This window comes from Phyllobates terribilis, unplaced genomic scaffold, assembly GCF_046119375.1.
Source record: "Phyllobates terribilis strain yellow unplaced genomic scaffold, ASM4611937v1 Scaffold_13__5_contigs__length_258822181, whole genome shotgun sequence".
Classification (NCBI taxonomy): domain Eukaryota; kingdom Metazoa; phylum Chordata; class Amphibia; order Anura; family Dendrobatidae; genus Phyllobates; species Phyllobates terribilis.
In genome coordinates, this window is record NW_027362773.1 from 98,382,115 (window position 1) to 98,404,388 (window position 22,274).

The window sequence follows — 22,274 nt, forward strand, 5'->3', positions numbered from 1 at the left end:
CTTCTCTGTTTTCTGAAACGCTGTCTGCTCACAATCAAAGAGGATGCATTGCAGGGGGAGCACGATGAGATGGAGCAAGGAACCATACAGGGTGATTACACACAGCCCAGCCTCATCTTATCTCAACGTAGATTGGGTGACAAAAGGAGGAGGAGGAAGAACAGGAGCTAGTTTCATGCGCTATAGACGGTACTACCTGCACAGCTGTCATACCGTCTGTTCAGCGTGGATGGCCAGAGGACAGAGAGGAAGAGGAGGAGGAGAGCATGGTCAGTCATCCTCTTGGTGAGAACATGGAAGTCTTGCCTGTTAGTAGCCTGGCACGCATGGCTGAGTTTGTTACGCTGCCTTTCCCATGACCCTCGCGTTCTCAAAATTTTGGGTGACAGTCATTACTAGTTGGTGACACTTCTAGACCCATGCTACAAGGAGAACTTTATATCTCTTATTCCTGAGGCGGACAAGTCTACAAAAATGGGGCTGTACCAGAAGGCCCTTGTTGCGGAACTATTAAAAAAAATTCCCATCTGAAAACGCTGGCGGTAGAGGTCAGTTTGTTGGACAACCAAGGAGTACAGGCGAGAGCAACACAACTTCAATCCAGCAGAGGCAGGGGAACACTGTCAAAGTTCTGGGAGAATTTTCTCAGCCCCTCCCATCGCACAAGCCCTGAGGTGTGGGGTACTCTCACAAGGAGTGCAAAGTTTGGGAAGATGCTGAGGGAGTACCTTGCCGACCATACCAACATCCTCCGTGATTCCTCTGTGCTTTATAATTATGGAGTATCCAAGCTGGATACATGGAATGAACTGGCTCTCTATGCCTTGGAGGTGCTGGCCTGCCCTGCCGCCAGCGTTTTATCAGAGCAGGTTTTTAGTGTCGCTGGTGGAATTATAACTGAGAAGTGCATCCGCCTGTATAAAAATGAACAAGGGCTGGATTGGGCCAGACTTCTCAACACCACCGAATGATAGCAGCGTAACGTAAACTCAAATCCAGTGTCTTTTCTTGGGAGGTGTATTCCCATGCACCTCTTCACACCCACACATGGGTATACGCTTCCTGATTTTGGCTATTTGCTCTTGTCCTCCTCCTTCTCCTCATCCTCCACCACCATATCACCAGGGTGACCGTGGTCCGTGATGCAACACCCACATCATTTTTTTTAAAGGGTGTTTATGATGCCCATGAAAAAAAATTTTGTACAGTATGTTCATGTATACCCCCCAGGGGTAAATGTTTGTCAGCCCATACACTTAGTGCATGAGCATTACAAGTATAGGAGACCCGCTCCTTTCTAATGGGAACATTTTTTTATGAGGCCCTTTGACCTCCACGTCTCTTCCAAGGGGCATTGGAGTGCCTCCAAATTTTTGGCAACCCTTGCATTCACTGCATAGGCAAACACAATGGGAGACCTACTTCCTAATAATGGGAACATTGTTTTCAGGAAGCCCTCCTCTAAGTCTCTTCAAAGGGCTATTGGGGTGTGTCCAAATTTTCAAAGTGTTATTGGGGTTAGTCCAAATTTTGGGCAGCCCTGCCACTCACTGCATACGCAATAACAGTATAGGCGACCCACTCTTTAGTAATGGGAACAATAAAACATAGCCGGCTGATGGCTCTCTAAGAATAGTGAGGGCCGACTGCTGGCCCTTTAAGTATAATAAAGGCCGCCTGATGGCCCTATAAAAATAGGCTTTGTGACTTTCAGAATCCCTCCTTCATAAATGAAACACGATGTGTCTGATGATATCTCACACACCACATGGCCAGATAAGGTTGTAAAATGTTAAAATGACATTTCCTGTTGAATACTTTTGTCACGGTTGAAAGCAATGCAAAAGTGAAAAGCGCATCAAAAAACGCTACGTATGAACATAGCCCAAGGTGTGGAGGAGCATTTTTATTTTTGGTTATTTATTTTGCTTTATATACAAGTCATTACCCTGGAAAGGATGTTCTTTAACATATTTCCCAGGAAAATCCATTTTGGTTTCGTTTTTGTACGTTTTATCGTGAGTCCGTAAAAGTGGCGTAACACCTCTGACAACGTTGTTGACAGAAGTGACCTGGGAGTCAGAAATGCTTCCAGGGGTCTTCCCCATGCTATCCCCATGTAATTTGAGCACTGTTCCCATTGATTTGGGCAATTTTTAGGCCCTCTGCAGACCGCCGGGGGGAGCCGCCTGAAAAATGCTTGAGTTTTCCATAGACTTACATTGGGCTCGTTGCTCGGGTCGAGCACCCGAGTATTTCAATGTGCTCGACCCGAGCATTTTAGTGCTCGCCCATCAAAAGTGTGCTCTCCGAAGACAACCTTTAGGGTAAAGAATGGAGGTTTCCATTATTATTTTCATGTCTACTTCCAGGAACATGTCTATAGACACATATATGTCGGGATTCATCTCCACTGCAACATTGTTTATTTTATTCAGATTTTTATTAAAAATTACCTCTACTCTTTCAAATTATCGTTGTTTTTTTTTAATGGGGGGAATACAATACACACGATGGGATTAAAAACATGCAAGTAACAAGGTCAGTAGGAAGGGAAGGCAAGGGTATATGGTTGGGGAAGGATTGGAGGGACATAGGAAATAAATGTGAATTTACAGTAGGTCAACCGAACCATAATTGACAGAGTAACCACAAATAATACTTTTGAACTAGCGGCCGCCATGAGAAATAACACAATGAAAAAGTATGATACTCATTGGTCCTTATGGAACATCATTTTTCCTCTAAGGCTGTGTGCCCACGATGCGTTTAAGCGTTTCCGCAGCGGCAAAAACGCTTAAAAAACGCATGGTAGAAGGCCTGCCATGTTCCTCAATGATAATCCACATGTGCTGTGCACATGCTGCGGAAATTTCCGCTGCGGGTTATCATTGCGGAAAAAAACGCAGCACTACCAATTATTTTGCGGAAGCGCTGTGTTTTCGCCGCCATTTACTTGCATTGGAACGCATGGAATCTGCATCACTGGATCTGTACATGCGGAATCCAAGCGTTTCAATGTGCGGATGGTACCCGGGTGTGGAGGACAGGAGACTCTCCTCTGGACCCAGGTACCATAGAAACTGTAAAAAAAAAGAATAAAATAAAAAATAAATATTATATTTACCTTCTGACGGCCCCCGCTGTGCTTGTCCTCCCTTGCCGGCAGATCACGGTGGACTGAAGGACCTGCGCTGACGTCATAGTCATGTGATGGCAGGTCCTTCAGTGGAGTGTACCGCGAGCTGCCGACACACCAGGACGGAGCGAAGCAAGACTCCGGGGACCATCGGAAGGCAAGTATAGATTTATTTTTTTAATTTTTAAACATTCTTTACGGTCACACTATATAAATCCATGCCGTTTGCATGGATTTATATAGTGTGACCAAGTTGTCAAGCACTTTCCAAATGATGCTAAAATTGCTTGGAAAGCGCTTGTCAACCCACATGCGGAAATGCATGTGAAGAACGCTTCACATCCGCATGTCCCTGTCAGGAAAACGCATGTACAATCCGCATGCACAATCCGCATGTACAATCCGCATGCGTTTTTTCTGCCAGGGAGATGCAGAAACGCTCAGCAAAAAATCTTGAGCATTTCTGCATCGTGGGCACATAGCCTGAGAGTCCCTGTAAGATCTAAGACTTTACCCAAGGTAATACTAATACCAGATATCTCTTTTTCTTTTAGTTTTTTTTTACCTTTTCCTGAAAATAAAGGGTTCTTTGATTTATGTTCAGATTTTAAGTAGAGTGCAAATGGTTCGGTTGACCTACCTCTACTCTTTTCTGAACCTGCCCCTGTAATATAATGCTAACAGCTAGTATAAACTAGAGGAAATGTACCTACAATATGAGTGTGCATAAATAGGTACAAGACTGTGGACACAGCCAAAATGCCTGGAATGTAACCTCTGTTCTTTACACCGAAAAACTGGTGCAAAATAGAAACTAAATATATATTCCAAAGTGACTATTCTCATTTTAGAACCAACTCATGCCCCTAATATAACATTCGAACACCTGAAAGCTCAGTGAAAAAAAATTAACCAGTGTATTTTAAAAGGAAGTCAGTCAGCATCTTGTAGGGTTCACAGCCCTTATAACAATCATATCTTTAGTGTCCAAATTTGTTGTTTCATTTATAAGAAATCCTTTTTTGTTCATATTTGCTAATGAGGGCCTCAGTGCACACTGGATGTTGCCGAGCAGTTCACTGCACCTTGTTTTGCATGTCTCTGTCCCCTTCTTTCTTTATTGACAGCTCTGGCTATACAGGATAGATGGGGAAGAAGTAGGTGGAACTGTTTGGCCACACCCAGGTTGCACTGATTATCATATTAGCATAAAGAATGATTTCTGGCAAACACAGACTTGAACATTGAAGGTATGATTTTTTTTTAAGGCTATGTCACTACAAAGGTGTTCTTCTTAGTCTGTCAGCACAAACTGACTGTTCAAACTGTGTTTAAAATTTTTGATTTGTTTGTAGTCATGGAGGCACAAAATGGTATATATATATATATTTTTTTTAGCAAGTCAATTCTGTTTATATCCTTGCAGCATAGATATGTTCATACATGGCATATATGCTATTCATATTTTCTGAGTGGAAAATTATCAGCATCTCTACAGTACCAGCAAAATGGATAAGATATCACGCTACAGATTTTCACAGCAGATTTTATTCTTTGCAATGCATGTTCCGAGTGGAGGTACTCTAAGGTTACGTTCACACAACATGGTTTTTTCAGCGTTTTCAGCTGCATTTTATGGCACCAGCAAAGTCTGAGATTCCAGTATTCTCATGCACACCATGTTTTTTTTTTGTTCAGGATTTTGTGCTTTGCGTGTTTTTTTAAGATAGAGAATGTCACTTCTTTCAGCGTTTATTCAGTGTTTTTTTTACCCATTGGAAGTAACGAGTGTTGAAAAAAACGCTGAAAAAAACACACGTGTCAAGTTTTCAGTGTTTTTTGTGCCTAAACCAGAATGAGATTTATTTTTTCACTGAAGTTTATGTACATGCATAACAGAGACAAAAGGACAGTGAAAAAAACCGCTGAAAAAATGCACTGCAAAAAAACAGCAACAAAAATCCTGAACAACCTCCTGGCAAGAGATCAGGTTTTGCTGCAGAAAATGAAAGCAGAAAAATCCATGATGTGTGAACATAGGGGGTAAATCTTAGCGCAGATATAGGCTAAATCTACCCTAATAGCAAGCATTCAACAGCAAACACTTCTACGGACTGTGTGCCTGATTCTTCAAAGCTTTCACACCAGAATCCTGTCGTAAAAGCTTTGAAAAGTAGCAAAAATTTAGGTGCAACTTGGAGCTGCGCCTAAATTTTTCGACTTCTGGCATCACATGATGAGTGGCGGCATTAGCTACCCCACTGGAGTAGGATTCGTGGCGAGTTGCACACAGTGGTGCATGCCATCCAGCGCTTCCCGTTCACATGTCTCTTCATGAATCAGGAGCATCTGACTACAGCACGCCACCTCATCAAGACCGACGTGAACAATGCGAGTCTTGATGAATCGGGCCATGTGTATTTATACTTAGATACAATGATTCTGAGACACCTTTTTTTTTTCTTCGTATTCCAAAAATTTCATACAAACACCTGAAATGTTGCAATTGTCATTATATTATTTGTCAGCGACATGGTCCATTCACATTTGTGTATAATGGATCTAGATTATTTCATTTATATTATTTATAAAAGTTACCATTGTGTAGATGGTTTTAGTCACATCTACTTTTTAGATGTTTTTTTTTTTTGCAGTGCTTTGCATGATTCAGGGAGTTTTGATCCCAAGTGAATTGGTTGAAAATAAAAATGCATGTCCTGTGTTTGCATAGTTCACAAATGCAAATTTGTTTTGTGGTCTGTAGTTCTTAAACATTACAAGAATGCAAAAGAAAGTTACTTCTTTAACATAAAAATTGAACAAGTAAGGATGAGAAGCAGATAATGTAAACAAACAAAATAAACATGTTCATGGTTGTGCAGCTGTATTTGACCGATATTATCAGACGCAAGTCTGAAAGAGCTCTCCTTGCTCATTGTAGTTATGAGCCAACAAGTCTTTTTTGCTGGAGGAAACTTATTAGATTTTACATGCAGTGATTTATATGTGTCCTTATATAAACTTTCTTTAGAGTATTTTATAGAACACCTGCAAATAATCATTTGCATACACTCTGCACAGACACATTCGTTTCTGTCATTTACATGTTGTAAACTGAGACAACGATAAGAAGACTGCAAAAGCACTTTACGGTTATGTAACATCCTAAATGCTAAAAGTTTGTTATGTCTCCAGGTGAATGCAAGCAATGGTCATCAAGTGATAGAAAACAATGTGGTATCATTGAGGGGGCTGTCTAATTACAAATATATTTAAAAGGTAGTCTGTCGAGAGAAATTTACGCATTTCAGGTTTCAAAATCACAGAAAACTTTCCTAGAACCTTAATACACAATGATATTTCTGGGCACCAAAATACGCAAAGGAAAAAAACGCACCAAGTGCTCAACGTGGGAAGTTAGCCTTAGCGTATGTGCACACATACTGCAAAAAGTGAACATAATGCACAGCAATGTAAAAATGACATTGCTGTGCACATGTTCAGTCTTTTGTTACTTTAGGGTTTGGAAACTTTGGAGCATTTAAGTGAAGTAGCCTGTTCATTCCTTTTTCTGGTATTGTATAAATCATGGGAAAAGTAGATGCCAGTGGTGGAGCAGCTGCAGAAACAACAGCAAAACCGCCAGGAAAGTTGCTTTAGGAAAAAAGCCCCGCTTTTTTTTTTTTAAAACAACTTTGCCCAGGAAAATCTCAGCGGATGCGCTGGCGTCTTTAAGACAGCGTATGCACATACCCTTGGTGTTCTAATCGCTATCAGTTCTGCAGAGACTGAACAATCAGATATACTAATTAGGATGCTCAGTGCACTATGGGTGGGCCAGGAGGCACAGTACACCCGCTGGATTTGTATTCCCACCCCACCCCCCACCGGTGATTGACAGCACTGACTTGATTCAGTTTTCTCTGCAGACAGTGCTTAATCCAGGTAAGTCATTGCTGGCAATCACCTGTGAGGGACATGGGATTTATGAAACCAGTGGGTGAGCAGTGCAATCACCTGCTGCAGTGCTGGGAATATCCGGTCAGGGACCATAGCTGGAGAGCAGACATACTGAATCCTTGTTGAAGGGAGCTCGTTAGACTATGCATGCTACCCAAACAATGGGCAGCATGAATTGCAGCCAGGTATAATATTCTCAGCACCGGACTTCTCTAGTTTCCGGCTCTTGTATGTTGAAAGGACAGATATGTTTCTTAGGCCACGGCCCCACTATCAGTATTCGGTCAGTAATTTTTCTCAGGAGTGGGAGCTAAAACCAGGTGAGGAACAATCAGAGAAAAGGTATAATAGAAGCAAGTCACCAATTCTGCATTTATCACCCACTCCTGGGAAAAAATACTGACCGAATACTGACCAAATACTGATAGTGGGGCCATGGCCTTAGTGTGTATGTAACACACTATGTATGTTTGTAACATGAAATGTGTGTATATACAGTACAGACCAAAAGTTTGGACACACCTTCTCATTTAAAGATTTTTCTGTATTTTCATGACTATGAAAATTGTACATTCACACTGAAGGCATCAAAACTATGAATTAACACATGTGGAATTATATACTTAACAAAAAAGTGTGAAACAACTGAAAATATGTCTTATATTCTAGGTTCTTCAAAGTAGCCACCTTTTGCTTTGATGACTGCTTTGCACACTCTTGGCATTCTCTTGATGAGCTTCAAGATGTAGTCACCGGAAATGGTCTTCCAACAATCTTGAAGGAGTTCCCAGAGATGCTTAGCACTTGTTGGCCCTTTTGCCTTCACTCTGCGGTCCAGCTCACCCCAAACCATCTCGATTGGGTTCAGGTCTGGTGACTGGAGGCCAGGTCATCTGGCGTAGCACCGCATCACTCTCCCTCTTGGTCAAATAGCCCTTACACAGCCTGGAGGTGTGTTTGGGGTCATTGTCCTGTTGATAAATAAATGATGGTCCAACTAAATGCAAACCGGATGGAATAGCATGCCGCTGCAAGATGCTGTGGTAGCCATGCTGGTTCAGTATGCCTTCAATTTTGAATAAATCCCCAACAGTGTCACCAGCAAAGCACCCCCACACCATCACACCTCCTCCTCCATGCTTCACGGTGGGAACCAGGCATGTAGAGTCCATCCGTTCACCTTTTCTGCGTCTTACAAAGACACGGTGGTTGGAACCAAAGATCTCAAATTTGGACTCATCAGACCAAAGCACAGATTTCCACTGGTCTAATGTCCATTCCTTGTGTTCTTTAGCCCAAACAAGTCTCTTCTGCTTGTTGCCTGTCCTTAGCAGTGGTTTCCTAGCTGCTATTTTACCATGAAGGCCTGCAGCACAAAGTCTCCTCTTAAAAAGTTGTTGAAGAGATGTGTCTGCTGCTAGAACTCTGTGTGGCATTGACCTGGTCTCTAATCTGAGCTGCTGTTAACCTGCGATTTCTGAGGCTGGTGATTCGGATAAACTTATCCTCAGAAGCAGAGGTGACTCTTGGGCTTCCTTTCCTGGGGCGGTCTTCATGTGAGCCAGTTTCTTTGTAGCGCTTGATGGTTTTTGCAACTGCACTTGGGGACACTTTCAAAGTTTTCCCAATTTTTCGGACTAAGAAAAAAGGGGAAAATCAGCTCACCCACCTAGAAGATCAACAGCACGGAACCAGTAGTGCTACCAGACGATCATCAGGAACCAGGAAGATCCAGCTGAACAATCTTCTAAAATCCATAGTTTATTGAGTCATGAAAAAATACATTAAAAAGTCCACCTTGGAGAAGGAACAGCAAACGCGTTTCGAACTATAAGTTCTTAATCATTGCATGGGAAGAAACAGCAAGGAAATTATATTTATATGTCATATCCTGTTATACACCTGTTCAAGGTAAACTAATCAAAAATTTAAACACACATACCATGTTAAAATCGTATAACACATTAAAAACAATACAAACAATATGAAGTACCCACGAGAAAAGACATATATGCAACAATAATCTGCAAATATTCATTCATAATGATACATCAGATCATGTCTAATATTCAGACCCGCTGGTGCATGTGTATTAAGTGTATAGATCCACCAACTTCCCTAGTAAGGAGCTTTCTCCTATAATCTCCCCCTCTATGAGGTTTCAAAACTTTCTCTATACCTGTTACTATAAATGTTGAAGTGTCCCCATTATGGCATAGCGAAAAATGTCTTGATGCCGCAGAACACCTGATAATCAATTTATTATGCGCATTGGATAGAGGTCGTCTGATGCGTTTTTTCAAAGAAGTACACGTGCATCCCACATATTGAAGACAGCACACATTACATGAAATGATATATATAACATAAGTGGTGTTACAATTAATAAAAAATGTTTATATTATATTTCATGTTAGTAGAAAAAGATGTAAACGTGGCTGTGTTCGTTATATGGGTGCAACATGTACAAATAGAATGACCACATTTGTAAAAACCAGTTGTATGTAACCACGTATTAGAATTGGAACGACCTTCTTTTAAAAAAAGACTAGGGGATAAGAGATCACCCAAAGTGGGTGCCTTGCGGGCTGTAAATATGACTGGTGTTGAAAGTACTTCTCTCAATTTAGGATCCACAGAAAGCATGGGAAGGTATTTATTAATAATATTTTTAATCGTGGAAAATTGGGGACTATACTGGGAAACAAAGGTGATATGTCTGGGCTCACATCCACCACCAGTGTTGTACCTGGACTTGATTCCAATCATATCACCCCTGTCCTTTTGTTTGACTATGCTATGTGCTCTTTTTAATGTCCAATTGGGATATTGTCTTGCTGACAATCTATCTAGAACTTTTTTTGCCTCAATCTCATATTGCCGTGGATTGCTTGTATTTCGTTTTGTACGTATCAATTCACCTACCGGTATATTAATTATAGTCTTTCTATTATGGCAGGAGGAAGCTAATAAGATAGAATTCCTTGATAAACTTTTTCTATAAGGTGTAATAACCACAGTATGGTCAGTCAGGGTCAGAGTAATATCTAAAAAAATCAATCGAATTAGATTGTATATTGTAAGTGAATTTGAGGTTCATGGAGTTATCAGAAATAAATTCCAGGAATTGCTCTGCCTCTGACCTTGTCCAATCCCATATCAGGAGCAGGTCGTCTATATAGCGGCCATACCACCTGATATGGGAGGAGAAAGGACCAGAACCTGAAAAGATAAACTGTTTTTCCCAATAAGCCATAAAAATATTGGCTATGGAAGGCGAAAAACCCACATCCATCGAAGCTCCGCATTTCTGCAAGAAAAATTTTTGTTAAAGGAAAAATAGTTATCGCTGAGTAAGTATTCTACTGAAAGTACTATAAATCGTTGTAGATCTTCACTATAAGCACTATAAACATGAAGAGGATATGTTAATATTGTTTTTAATGTGTTATACGATTTTAACATGGTATGTGTGTTTAAATTTTTGATTAGTTTACCTTCAACAGGTGTATAACAGGACATGACATATAAATACCATTTCCTTGCTGTTTCTTGCCATGCAATGATTAAGAACTTATAGTTCGAAACGCGTTTGCTGTTCCTTGTCCAAGGTGGGCTTTTTTATGTATTTTTTAATGACTCAATAAACTATGGATTTTAGAAGATTGTTCAGCTGGATCTTCCTGGTTCCTCAATTTTTCGGACTGACTGACCTTCATTTCTTAAAGTAATGATGGCCACTCGTTTTTTTTTACTTAGCTGCTTTTTTTCTTGCCATAATACAAATTCTAACAGTCTATTCAGTAGGACTATCAGCTGTGTATCCACCAGACTTCTGCACAACACAACTGATGGTCCCAACCCCATTTATAAGGCTAGAAATCCCACTTATTAAACCTGACAGGGCACACCTGTGAAGTGAAAACCATTTCCGGTGACTACCTCTTGAAGCTCATCAAGAGAATGCCAAGAGTGTGCAAAGCAGTCATCAAAGCAAAAGGTGGCTACTTTGAAGAACCTAGAATATAAGACATATTTTCAGTTGTTTCACACTTTTTTGTTAAGTATATAATTCCACATGTGTTAATTCATAGTTTTGATGCCTTCAGTGTGAATGTACAATTTTCATAGTCATGAAAATGCAGAAAAATCTTTAAATGAGAAGGTGTGTCCAAACTTTTGGTCTGTACTGTATTACACACACTCCAATTTGCTCACACTATATTGGAAACACTGACTGCCATACACAGAGTGTACCAAACACTGACTGCCATACACAGAGTGTACCAAACACAGACTGCCATACACAGAGTGTACCAAACACAGACTGCCATACACAGAGTGTACCAAACACAGACTGCCATACACAGAGCTTCTTTAGTTCTTTCACACTCCCCAAGGTGAAGTAGCTTTAGTCATGTGACCATGGTGTCATCAGAGGTCCTTTTACCCTTCTAACCTAGGAAACTACACTAATAATGTAGGATTATTATTATTATAGCACCATATATTCCATGGCTCTTTTACATGTGAAAAGAGGCATGCAAAATAAAAAACACGTACAATAATCTTGAACAAAACGAGTCAGCGACTGGTACAGGAGGAGAGAGGACCCTGCCCGCGAGGGCTCACGGTCTACAAGGATGGGTGAGGATACAGTAGGTGATGGTAGAGCTGGTCGTGCAGCGGTATGGTGGAGCGAGGGTTACTGCAGGTTGTATGCTTGTCGGAAGAGGTAGGTCTTCAGGTACCTTTTGAAGGTTTCCACAGTAGGCGAGAATCTGATATGTTGGGGTAGAGAGTTCCAGAGTAGGGGGGATGCACGGGAGAAATCTTGTATGCGATTGTGGGAAGAGGAGATAAGAGGGGAGTAGAGAAGAAGATCTTGTGAGGATTGGAGGCTGCGTGCAGGTATGTACTGGGAGACTAGGTCACAGATGTATGGAGGAGACAGGTTGTGGATGGCTTTATATGCCATGGCTTTGTATGACATGCCAGAAGTGGAGTCTCTGGGCAATGGGGAGCCAGTGAAGGGATTGACAGAGAGCAGAGGCTGGGGAATAGTGGGGGGACAGGTGCATTAGTCGGGCAGCAGAGTTTAGGATAGACAACCTACAATATTAGGAGCGCTTTGCAAGTTTAGTAAAAAAATAATTTTTAGTGATCACAGATATAGGTTCTTCCTAACATCAGCAACAGTATACACATTTCTCAATTTTAATGTGTATTTAATTATTCCTGAGTCATCAACCATGTGTGTGGTACCCTGTTGTGATTTTTTTTATGTTATTTTTAATAATATGTGATTACTAAAAAAATGTTTTTTTTTGTTTTTTTTTTTACTAAACTTGCAAAGTGCTCCTAATATTGTAGGTTCTGTATGTGATAGCTGGGAGTGATAAATTGAGTATGGTCATTTAATAGGAACTAGCGTTTAGGATAGATTGGAGGGGGGCGAGAATGTTGGAAGGGAGGCCACAGAGCAGGAGGTTGCAGTAGTCGAGGGTTTTTGCAGATTCTTCATTAAGGAATGTACGGATCCTGGAAATATATTCGAGTTGGAGTCGGCAGGAAATGGAAAGGACTTGGATATGTGGTTTGAAGGAGAGATCAGAGTCAGGGGTTACTCCGAGGCAGCAAGCTTGCGGACTGGAGAGAGTGAACAGCCATTGACTTTGATGGATAGGTCTATTGGGGATGGGGTGGGGGTGGAGGTTTAGTTAGATGGGCGAAAGATGACATTCTGTTTTATCCATGTTATCCATGCTACATTGTAGGATTCTGGTTAGTAAGGAGGGAGGATCCAGAGAGGTAGATCTGTGTGTTATCAGCATAGAGATTATACTGAAAGTCATGGTACTGTATGAGCTGTTCCAGGCCGAAGATGTAGATGGAGAAGAGTAGGGGCCCTAGGACTGAACCTTGTGGAACACCGACAGATAGGGGGCGAGATGAGGAGGTGTTGTGTGAGTGTGAGACGCTGAATGTCCGGTCTGTTAGGTATGAAGAGATCCAAGATAGGGCCAAGTCTGTGATGCCGAGAGTCTGTAGTAAGAGGGAATGATCCACTGTGTCAAAGGCAGAGGACAGGTCCAGGAGGAGGACAGAGTAGTGGTGCTTGGCTTTGGTGGTTAGTAGGTCATTGGTGACTTTAGTCAGGCCAGTTTCAGTGGAATGGTGAGGTCGGAAGCCAGATTGTAAGCGGTCAAAGAGGAAGGAGGAGGAGAGGTGCAAGGACAGTTCAAGGTGGACGTGGTGTTCCAGTAGTTTTGAGGCACAGTGGAGAAGTGATATGGGGCGATTGCTTGACAGAGACGATGGGTCAAGGGAGGGCTTTGAGGATGAGGGTTATCGAGGCATGTTTGAAACATATGGGGAAGGCACTAGTTGCTAGTGAAGAGATTGGTAAGGTTTGGGATGGGATCGAGTCAAGTGCACAGGTGGTGAGATGTGATCTGGAGAGTAGAGAGGAAAGTTGATCTTCTGTCATGGTGGAGAATGGAGGAGGAGGAGGGGCTGAGGGGACTGTAGGCCAAAGTTTTCCCTAATGTTATCAATCTTCTGCTTGAAGAATGAGGCAAAGTCTTCAGCGAGATGAGAGGGCAGAGGTGCTGGGGACGGAGTAGAAAATTGAAAGTATTGAATAACTGTTTAGGGTTGTGTGACAGGGAGGATATGAAAGATGAGTAGTTTTTGTTTTGCTGCAGGGAGTGTGGACTTGAAAGTGGTGAGGGACTATTTGAATGTGATGAAGTGTTCGTTGGAGTGGGATCTTTTCCATCTCTGCTCAGCAACCCTGGAAGCCAATCACAGTTTTTTAGTCAGGCTGGTGTACCAGAGTTGCTGATTGTGCAAGCTTTGGTATGTGTGAGGAGGGCGACTGATTTGAGAGCTGTAGCTGTCGTGGTGTTATATAAAGCGGCAGCAGCATCTGCATTGTGGAATCTATGTCTGCAAGAGGGAAAAGGGACTCAGAAAGTGAGTGTTAGGGTATGTGCACACGATGCAGAAATGCTCAGGATTTTTCCGGAGCGTTTCTGCATCTCCCTGGCAGGAAAAAATGCATGCGGATTGTACATGCATTTTCCTGCCAGGGACATGCGGAAGTGAAGCGGTCTTCACTTTCATTTCCGCATGCGGGTTGACAAGCACTTCCCAAGCTATTTTAGCATCACTTGGAAAGTGCTTGTCAACTTCACACTATATAAATCCGTGCAACCGGAATGGATTTATATAGTGTGTGAATGTCAAAAAATAAAAAAATAAAATAAAATATACTACCCTCCGATGGCCCCCGGTGTCCTGCTTCCCTCCGTCCCGGCTGCCGGCAGTGTAAGACTGAAGGACCTGCAGACGTCAGCGTCACATGACCCGTCATGTGACTCTGACGTCAGCGTAGGTCCTTCATTCAACCGCGAAGTGCCCGAGAAGCCAGGAGGACGCAGCGCGGGACGCCGGAAGGTGAGTATATATATATTTTTTATTTTATTATTTTTTTTTTTTAAATGGTACCTGGGTCTGGATGAGAGTCCTCTCATCCACACCCGGGTACCATCCGCACATTAGAACGCATGGAATGCGCATCTACATATACAGTGATGCGGATTCCATGCGTTCTAATGCAAGTCAATGGCGGCGAAAAAGCAGCGTTTCCGCAAAATTAATGGACATGCGGATTTCCATTGGGGAACATTGCTGCCCTTCTACCATGCGTTTTTAATGCGTTTCCGCAGCTGCAGAAACGCCGCGGAAACGCATTAAAAACGCATCGTGTGCACACAGCCTAAATCATGGTGTTTGATATTTTTCCGAGGGTGTGCAAGTTTGTAGAGTGGAGATTGTGCACCTGAAGAGGAGAGGGAAGAGAATATGAGTAGGTTGTGGTCAGACAGGGGGAGAGGTGAGTTACAGAGGTTAGATAGGGAACAGAGGCAGGTGAAGATTAGGTCCAGTGTGTGGCCATCTTTGTCAGTGGCTGCAGAAGACCATTGAGCGAGGCTGAAGGAGGAAGTGAGGGTTAGAAGCCTAGAGGCAGCTGAGTGGGAAGTATCAATGGGAAACGTTACCCCTTGGATACCAGTGGTTACCATAAACACGCTATTGTAGTCATTTACATTTTATTCCAAGGAAGTTTCAACTGCAAAGATTACTTGATTCCCCCATTCTCACCTGCTCATGTGGTAATCCCTATCTGCTTTTGTGAATTGTTTCAGAAGTTTCCATAGCAATGGCATGCCTGTAACAGAGAACACTTGTGCGATAGTTATCAGTGTGCGATTGTCATCACTGGGCATATCAGCGGGAAATACAGGTATGGCATGTGTAGGGCCTGTTGCTCAATATTGGGCAACAGGCCCTAATTATTTTCTATTTATTTTAAATGAATCAGAAATCTTGAAATTTTCACACTGGAGTTATTCTACACTCACAATTCCTGTTCTTTCAGGAAATTCACATGTACTTGAGTAGAAGCAGATTGGCTCAGACCCACCTATCTTTTGTAGTGAACCAACTGAGTGTATGCAAAGATCAATGTGAAGTGAGGGTGAATATGGTCAGATGTGACTTCATCTCTTATGAATAGTGGATCCTTTGCTATCAGCTGTATTTAGAGGTGTTACCTGTCATTGTAATCCTTGCTGAAAACTCTTCCACAAAGAACAAAAAGTAAAAGTCTAAGGCTGTGTGCCCACGATGTATTTAAGCGTTTCCGCAGCGGCAATTCCGCTGCAGAAACTCTTACAAACGCTTGGTAGAAGGTCTGCCATGTTCCCCAATGATAATCCGCATGTGCTGTGCACATGCTGCGTAAATTTCCGCTGCGGATTATCATTGCGGGAAAATACGCAGCACTACCAATTATTTTGCGGAAACGCAGCGTTTTCGCCGCCACTGACTTGCATTGGACCACATGTCATCCGCATCACTGGATCTGTCCATGCGGATAACATGCATTTCAATGTGCGGATTTACCCGGGTTTGGAGAAGAGGAGACTCTCCTCTGGACCCGGGTACCATAGTACCTGTAAAAAAAAAGAATAAAACAAAAAATAAATATTATACTTCCCTTCTGATGGCCCCCGGTGTCCTTGTCTCGGCTTGCCGGCAGTTCGCGGTGGACTGAAGGACCTGCGGTGACGTCATTTAGACATGTGACGGGTCACGCGACCGCTGACGTCAACAGGTACTTTAGTCTACCGCGAGCTGCCGGCAAGCCGAGACAAGGACACCGGGAGTCATCAGAAGGTAAGTATAATATTTATTTTTTACCATTCTTTCGGTCACACTATATAAATCCGTGCCGGTTGCATGGATTTATATAGTGTGACCAAGTTGTCAAGCACTTTCCAAGTGATGCTAAAATCGCTTGGAAAGCACTTGACAGCCCACAAGCGGAAATGCATGTGAAGAACGCTTCACATCCGCTTGTCCCTGGCAGGAAAAACGCATGTACAATCCGCATGTACAATCCGCATGCGTTTTTTCTGCCAGGGAGATGCAGAAACGCTCAGGAAAAATAATGTTCATACAGAACAAGGACTACAACTTACATTTGTAAAATGATTTAAAGGGAACCTGTCATGTCGTTTTTAGCTATTCAACTGCCCCCAGTACGTTTTAGTGATGCAATGTGCATAACTAAAATAGGTTTCTGTAAGAAAAGCTCCCAGTATTATGTTTAAAAAAACATTTTATATCCTTAGGGGATTGCCTCACATACTTTTTCTTTCAGTCATAGGGGTGGTGCTTTTCATCGTTTCAGTCACGGCTCAGTCAGTGTCCTGATCAAATTATGCACATGCACGCCCACAGCCTTTCGATTGATTGCCGTAAATTGCTCGAGATCACAAAAACCACCTAGCAAATCCTGCGCATGCGCAGTGCCCATCCACTCTCCAGGAATGTGCACTGACTCTAGGTGTACAGCCCCAGCTTCATGTCCCATGTGATTTTAATTACTTAATGCCCCTTCGGTATATAGGTTTCTCTAAAGGGAATCATTCAGCAGGTTTTTTTTCACCTCATCTGAGAGCAGCAGGATGTAGGCAAAAAGACACTGAATCCAAGGTGGTATCGGTTAGTTTACTGAGCGCAGCAGTTCTGACACAATCAAAGTTCTTAGATTTATCAATGCAGCAGAGCTGAGAAAGCTGCCACCGCCCGCATCAGGCTCTTCATGTACATTGTATACAGACAATGAGCAGCTTATCACAGGAGGGGGCAGAGTCGGATGAGTGCCCAAGTGTCTGGTAGTCACAGCACAGATTATCGCCAGGTGATAAAACCTTTACTGTAAGTAAACAGTACATAGCTTGATATGTGATACATCGTTGAATTCTGTGTTTTAACCCCTACCTCACGCTGTCCTCCAATTACATAGCAAAAGCCTGCTGACAGATTCCCTCTAACTTATTATGCACTATAAGTGTACTTGTATATTCTTTTTTTATTTTCTCGAGGAGAATTTTGAAACATTTGGAACCATGCTGAATCCATAATATCCTTTCACCATTGTATTGTTTCTTTTGGGGTTTTTATGACCAATCTGGCATAGTTATCCCTGGCAAATATGGGTAATCTAGAATATATACATTATTAATATATTTTTAATTTATTCATTTATAAATACCATCTTTCATCCATATGTGAAGTATACAGCTCTGGCAAAAATTAAGAGACCACTGCAAAATTTTCAGTTTCTCTGATTTTTCTCTTTATAGGTATATTTTTGAGTAAAATGTACATTGTTGTTTTAGTCTATAAACTACTCACAATATGTCTCCGAAATCCAAAGCTAAAAATTTTGTATTTATTTGCAGCAAATGATAAAGCGTCAAAACACTAAAAAAGAAACAGTGCTATCAGACCTCAAATTACTCATGTTTTAACAGTGAAATCAATATTTGGCAATATTTGGTGGACTAACCATGATTTTTAATCACCGCTTTCATGCGTCTTGGCTGCTTTCCAATAGAAAACTGTTCAGTGGGCTCTTAATTTTTGCCAGAGCTGTATTACCTTATTGCACCTATTTTTACTCCCTTCTCAGTGGTATATCCGTAAGATACCAGGTGTTATTGATGGGATCATAATAACCAGCACACCATCAGTCATGAATGTCTTTCTTAATGGGGTACACAATGTGCTTCCCTTATGGAAATTCCAGAAGAGGAGCAATTGCCTGGTGATCGCACTGGGTGAGATTTCACCTATATGGGAAGACTCTCTCCTTAGATCTGAACTTTATGCCCCCTGTAATACCGCATATGATGGTTTTATTTCATTTCGAAAGAGAGTTTGGAGGGAGATGTGGCTCATAGTGATTGACCACTGATATTTATGTATCAATGTGCCAAATACCCTTGATGAGGAGGTTCACATCTCATACTTACCTGGTACTCATGGCACTATTTGTTTTTTATTATTAGATGCTGATTTCACTAGGGCTATTTCATATTAGATGGTTCCATATAGTGATACCTTACCCCACTTTTTCCCATCTTTAATATGGCGCTGTTAATTAGCAACAGATGAGAGATCATGCGCAAAAGTCTCATGCTAGTCATGACGTTCTGCCTGAAAAAAACAACATGGCGCTACTGAGCAAATAGACTAAAACCCCAAAAAATTGAGCAAGAGCATATGTTGGTATAAGTGTAATGTGTGGGTGCACATTCACGCTGTGGCCATTTAACAAACAGTACCGAAGATAAAAACAAAATGAGCAAATTCCCTGTAGTAAGTAAATAAATAGTAATACTACATGTAAATAACATAGGGGACTTGGTTAACATTGTTTTGATCAAAAAAATATAAAAGCCTTCCCACCTCGACAAGGTGTACCCCAATCGGGATGGTCCTAACTCTTGTAGTTCACCTCACATGTGTCAGCAGACGTAAAAAATAGATGAGGGCAAAGTAGAACTTGGGTCCCAACTGGTCAGATCCTACTCTGCCCTTATCTATTTTTACGTATGCTGAAACACAGTGAGGTGAACTACAAAAGTTAGGTACACCGTGTCGCGGTGGGATGGCTTTTAAGTTTTTTTTTTTTATCAAAACAATGTTAACTAAGTACCGTATGTTAGGCCCCCATCACATGTCAGTGTTTGCAGTACATATAGCATCCATTTTTTGTCACGGATGCCACACGTACCATTGTAATCTATGCTGCTGTGAACATGTCCATTTTTTTTTACAGGCAGCACGGATGACAAGGGTCAATAGAAGTCTACGGGTCCATGTAAAACACGTGTAGCACACGGATGGCATCCATGTGCAGTCTGTGTGCTATACATGTTTAACATTACAAAGTATAAGAGAAGTTTTGCAATTTCTTTTTTTATTTATTTATTTTTAGCCATACTGGAAAAACACTGATGACACCAGTACCTGTTTTATACAGACGTGTGAAGGGGGCCTTATTTACATGTACTATTACTATTTATTCACTTACTACAGAGTATTTGCTAATTTTGTTTTTATCTTCGGTTCTGTTTGAACAAAGACTATAGCGCAGATGTGGTATTTGACTTCCGCGGTTGCTATGCCTGATTTGGTGTCTTGTTTGATCATGTGATGTACACGCGCACTAGGAACGCCCAGCGTGGTGCTTAATTATGGTATGTAAGGATGGATTTTATATGGGGAAAGTCCTATAATCATAATTTTAATATATGCACACAAGTGGTATTTATTATCTAGTTTTAATAATTATGCACTTTATGCTTCAAAAATAAGCTTTTTGTGATTGTTGGAAATAGTCACGACAGCGATCAAGTGATTAGAGACCTAGAGAATGGATGCTCTGAAGCGTCCATTCTAGGCGGCACCTCAGAAGTGTAGTGGTTGTCATAAAAACGCAATATGGCGGTCAGTCGTTAAAAGGAGTTGATGGCAATGAAACCTGCATGACCTGTCTCCTGTTGATAAGATATAATACAAATCTTTGTAGCAGAATAATGACCCCATGCTGCCTCTTGACTTTACAAATAATTCTCCTGTAATAATCTTCTGATTATGATATTGCAAGATTTAATTCATACATTTTTAATGCTTTTTTTTTTTTTAAGTGAACAACATGGCTTTTATGCACTTTGTGAGATGCATTTTCAGTTCTTGCTCATAAAAGCAATCAGTGTACAGAATAATAAGCAATACGCTTGTATATTAATCAGTCATTAGACTTAATAGAAGATTCACTCACACATGCAACAAACCAGTCAAACCTAAATTTATGACACTCCCTATTGTAATATTACAAGGAGCGGTGCACACAGACACAAGAACTATGATCAAGAAAAGCCGAGAGACGAGATATCCTGGGGACATACTATTCATTCTGTCAATAGCAGTCAAAAGCTAAATAATAGAAAAGACAAGTTACCCATGTTCATTCCTGAATCTGTAGAAAGTTTTGTACTATAGTCGGTCATTAACCAACAGTAGATATTACATGAAACGTTAAGTATTTGCCTTTCACACAGTTATTGACATGGCGGTCACTGGTATTAGATCAATGAATACAAACAACATTTTTTTCTATACCCTGGAAAGTCTCTAACAATGTACTTACCATCCAGCAGACACAAGGTAACACTGTGATCATCAGGCTGCATGTGAGACACTAATTGACCTGTAGCGAAGTGGCTGTGTGTGATCTGTGTGATCTGACAGGACACTCCCTACATAATAATTTGCTACTCACTGCTGTGAGTATGCAAGGAAACACTGGTGGGTGCAGGAAGATCTTACAGCGTAGGTCCTTATACTCCAATATTTTACCTACAATGTTATATTAAATGTAACTGAGCATTTGCTGCAATATAACATTTTAATTTCCCAAACTTTTCAAGATATCTGCTTGCAGTGAGTTGTCTACAACATTTACAGGTTAAAAACCTTATCCTGACCTAATACTTCTCACAGCTGAACGTTTGCTACTATTGGGTTTAGTCCAGAGAGCAAAATGCTCCTTAATAGGGTGATTGGATCTTTCATACAGACATTCTCGGCAGCATATTGTCCGATGTAAACAGGAGATGTGCTGCCAATAACATGATATTCAGCACAGAATGATTGTATTAAAGGGGTTGTCCACTCTAATACGATAAGTTTGCAGTCATTCAAAGTGACTACGGACTTGTGAATCTTCACATCGCATGCACTGCGTGCTGTGAGGATCCTCCGCTGTCAGCGCCGGGATCGGAGGTCATTTGACCGCAAGTATGCGATATGCAAACTCCCAGCCAGAATCCGACTAGACTGTTTGCGGCACAATCAATGCAAGTGTATTGTGCAAGGCCCGTAACAGTCTAGTCGGAATGTGGCCGGGAGTATGCATATCGCACACTAACAGTCACGTAACTGCCTTTCCTGGCGTTAACACTGGTGAATCATCATAGCGCGCAGTGCATGCACTGTGAGGATTCCCGAGTCTGGTACAAAAAATAAATAGTAGAAACTCACCTTTTGATCCCCGTCCCTCTGGCAGTGTTCCCCGCCAGTCCTCTATCATTCTCCTCTTTGACGGTTGCAGCCAATCACTGCTGCCACTGATTGTCAGCAATGGTCACATGCCAACCATAAAACAAATGAAGAACAGGACACATGGGCAACAGGATGGAGGAATAGGTGAGCAGGGGCGTACATAGAAATCATGGGACCCCAGAGCAGAAGTGCTAATTGGGTCCCCCCTCCCCCAAAAAGAAAAAAAACAAAAATTAAACAATTTTCAGGGTCACAGAACAGCAGATCTCACAACTTTCCATCCTTTACATAGTAATTTTCCTCCTGCTAAAGTCTTAAGGCCCCATCACACTTAGCGACGCTGCAACGATCCGGACAACGATACGACCTGTCAGGGATCGTTGCTGCGTTGCTATGTGGTCGCTGGTGAGCTGTCAAACAGGCAGGCTCACCAACGATCAGGGGAGCAGCGACATCGTTGAAAGAATCTTTCCACAATGTCCTGCTACTGGTTACGAGCCTGCTGAAGCAGGAGCAGGCTGGTAACTATGGTAAACATCGGGTTACTAGGGGCACCTAGTAACCCGTTGTTTATCATGGTTACCACTCTGCTACAGTGAGCGGGAGGTTACCGCTCACTTTAGCAGGCTCGTAACCATGATAAACAACGGGTTACTAGGTGCGCGTGTGCCCCTAGTAACCCGAT

General features: G+C 41.8%; 1 protein-coding gene across 2 annotated transcripts in view; it reads right to left on the reverse strand.

Moving 5' to 3' along the window:
- Positions 1-20,805, reverse strand: part of LOC141173819 (alpha-1,3-mannosyl-glycoprotein 4-beta-N-acetylglucosaminyltransferase C-like) — a 60,082-nt gene extending 39,277 nt beyond the window's left edge. Inside the window, exon 1 of one of the 2 annotated variants that reach the window (XM_073658258.1) lies at positions 20,676-20,805. The gene's annotated coding sequence lies outside the window, so the exon portion shown is untranslated. The remainder of the gene's footprint in view (positions 1-20,675) is intronic. The other variant, XM_073658256.1, reaches the window with a different exon arrangement.
- Positions 20,806-22,274: the final 1,469 nt, after the last annotated feature.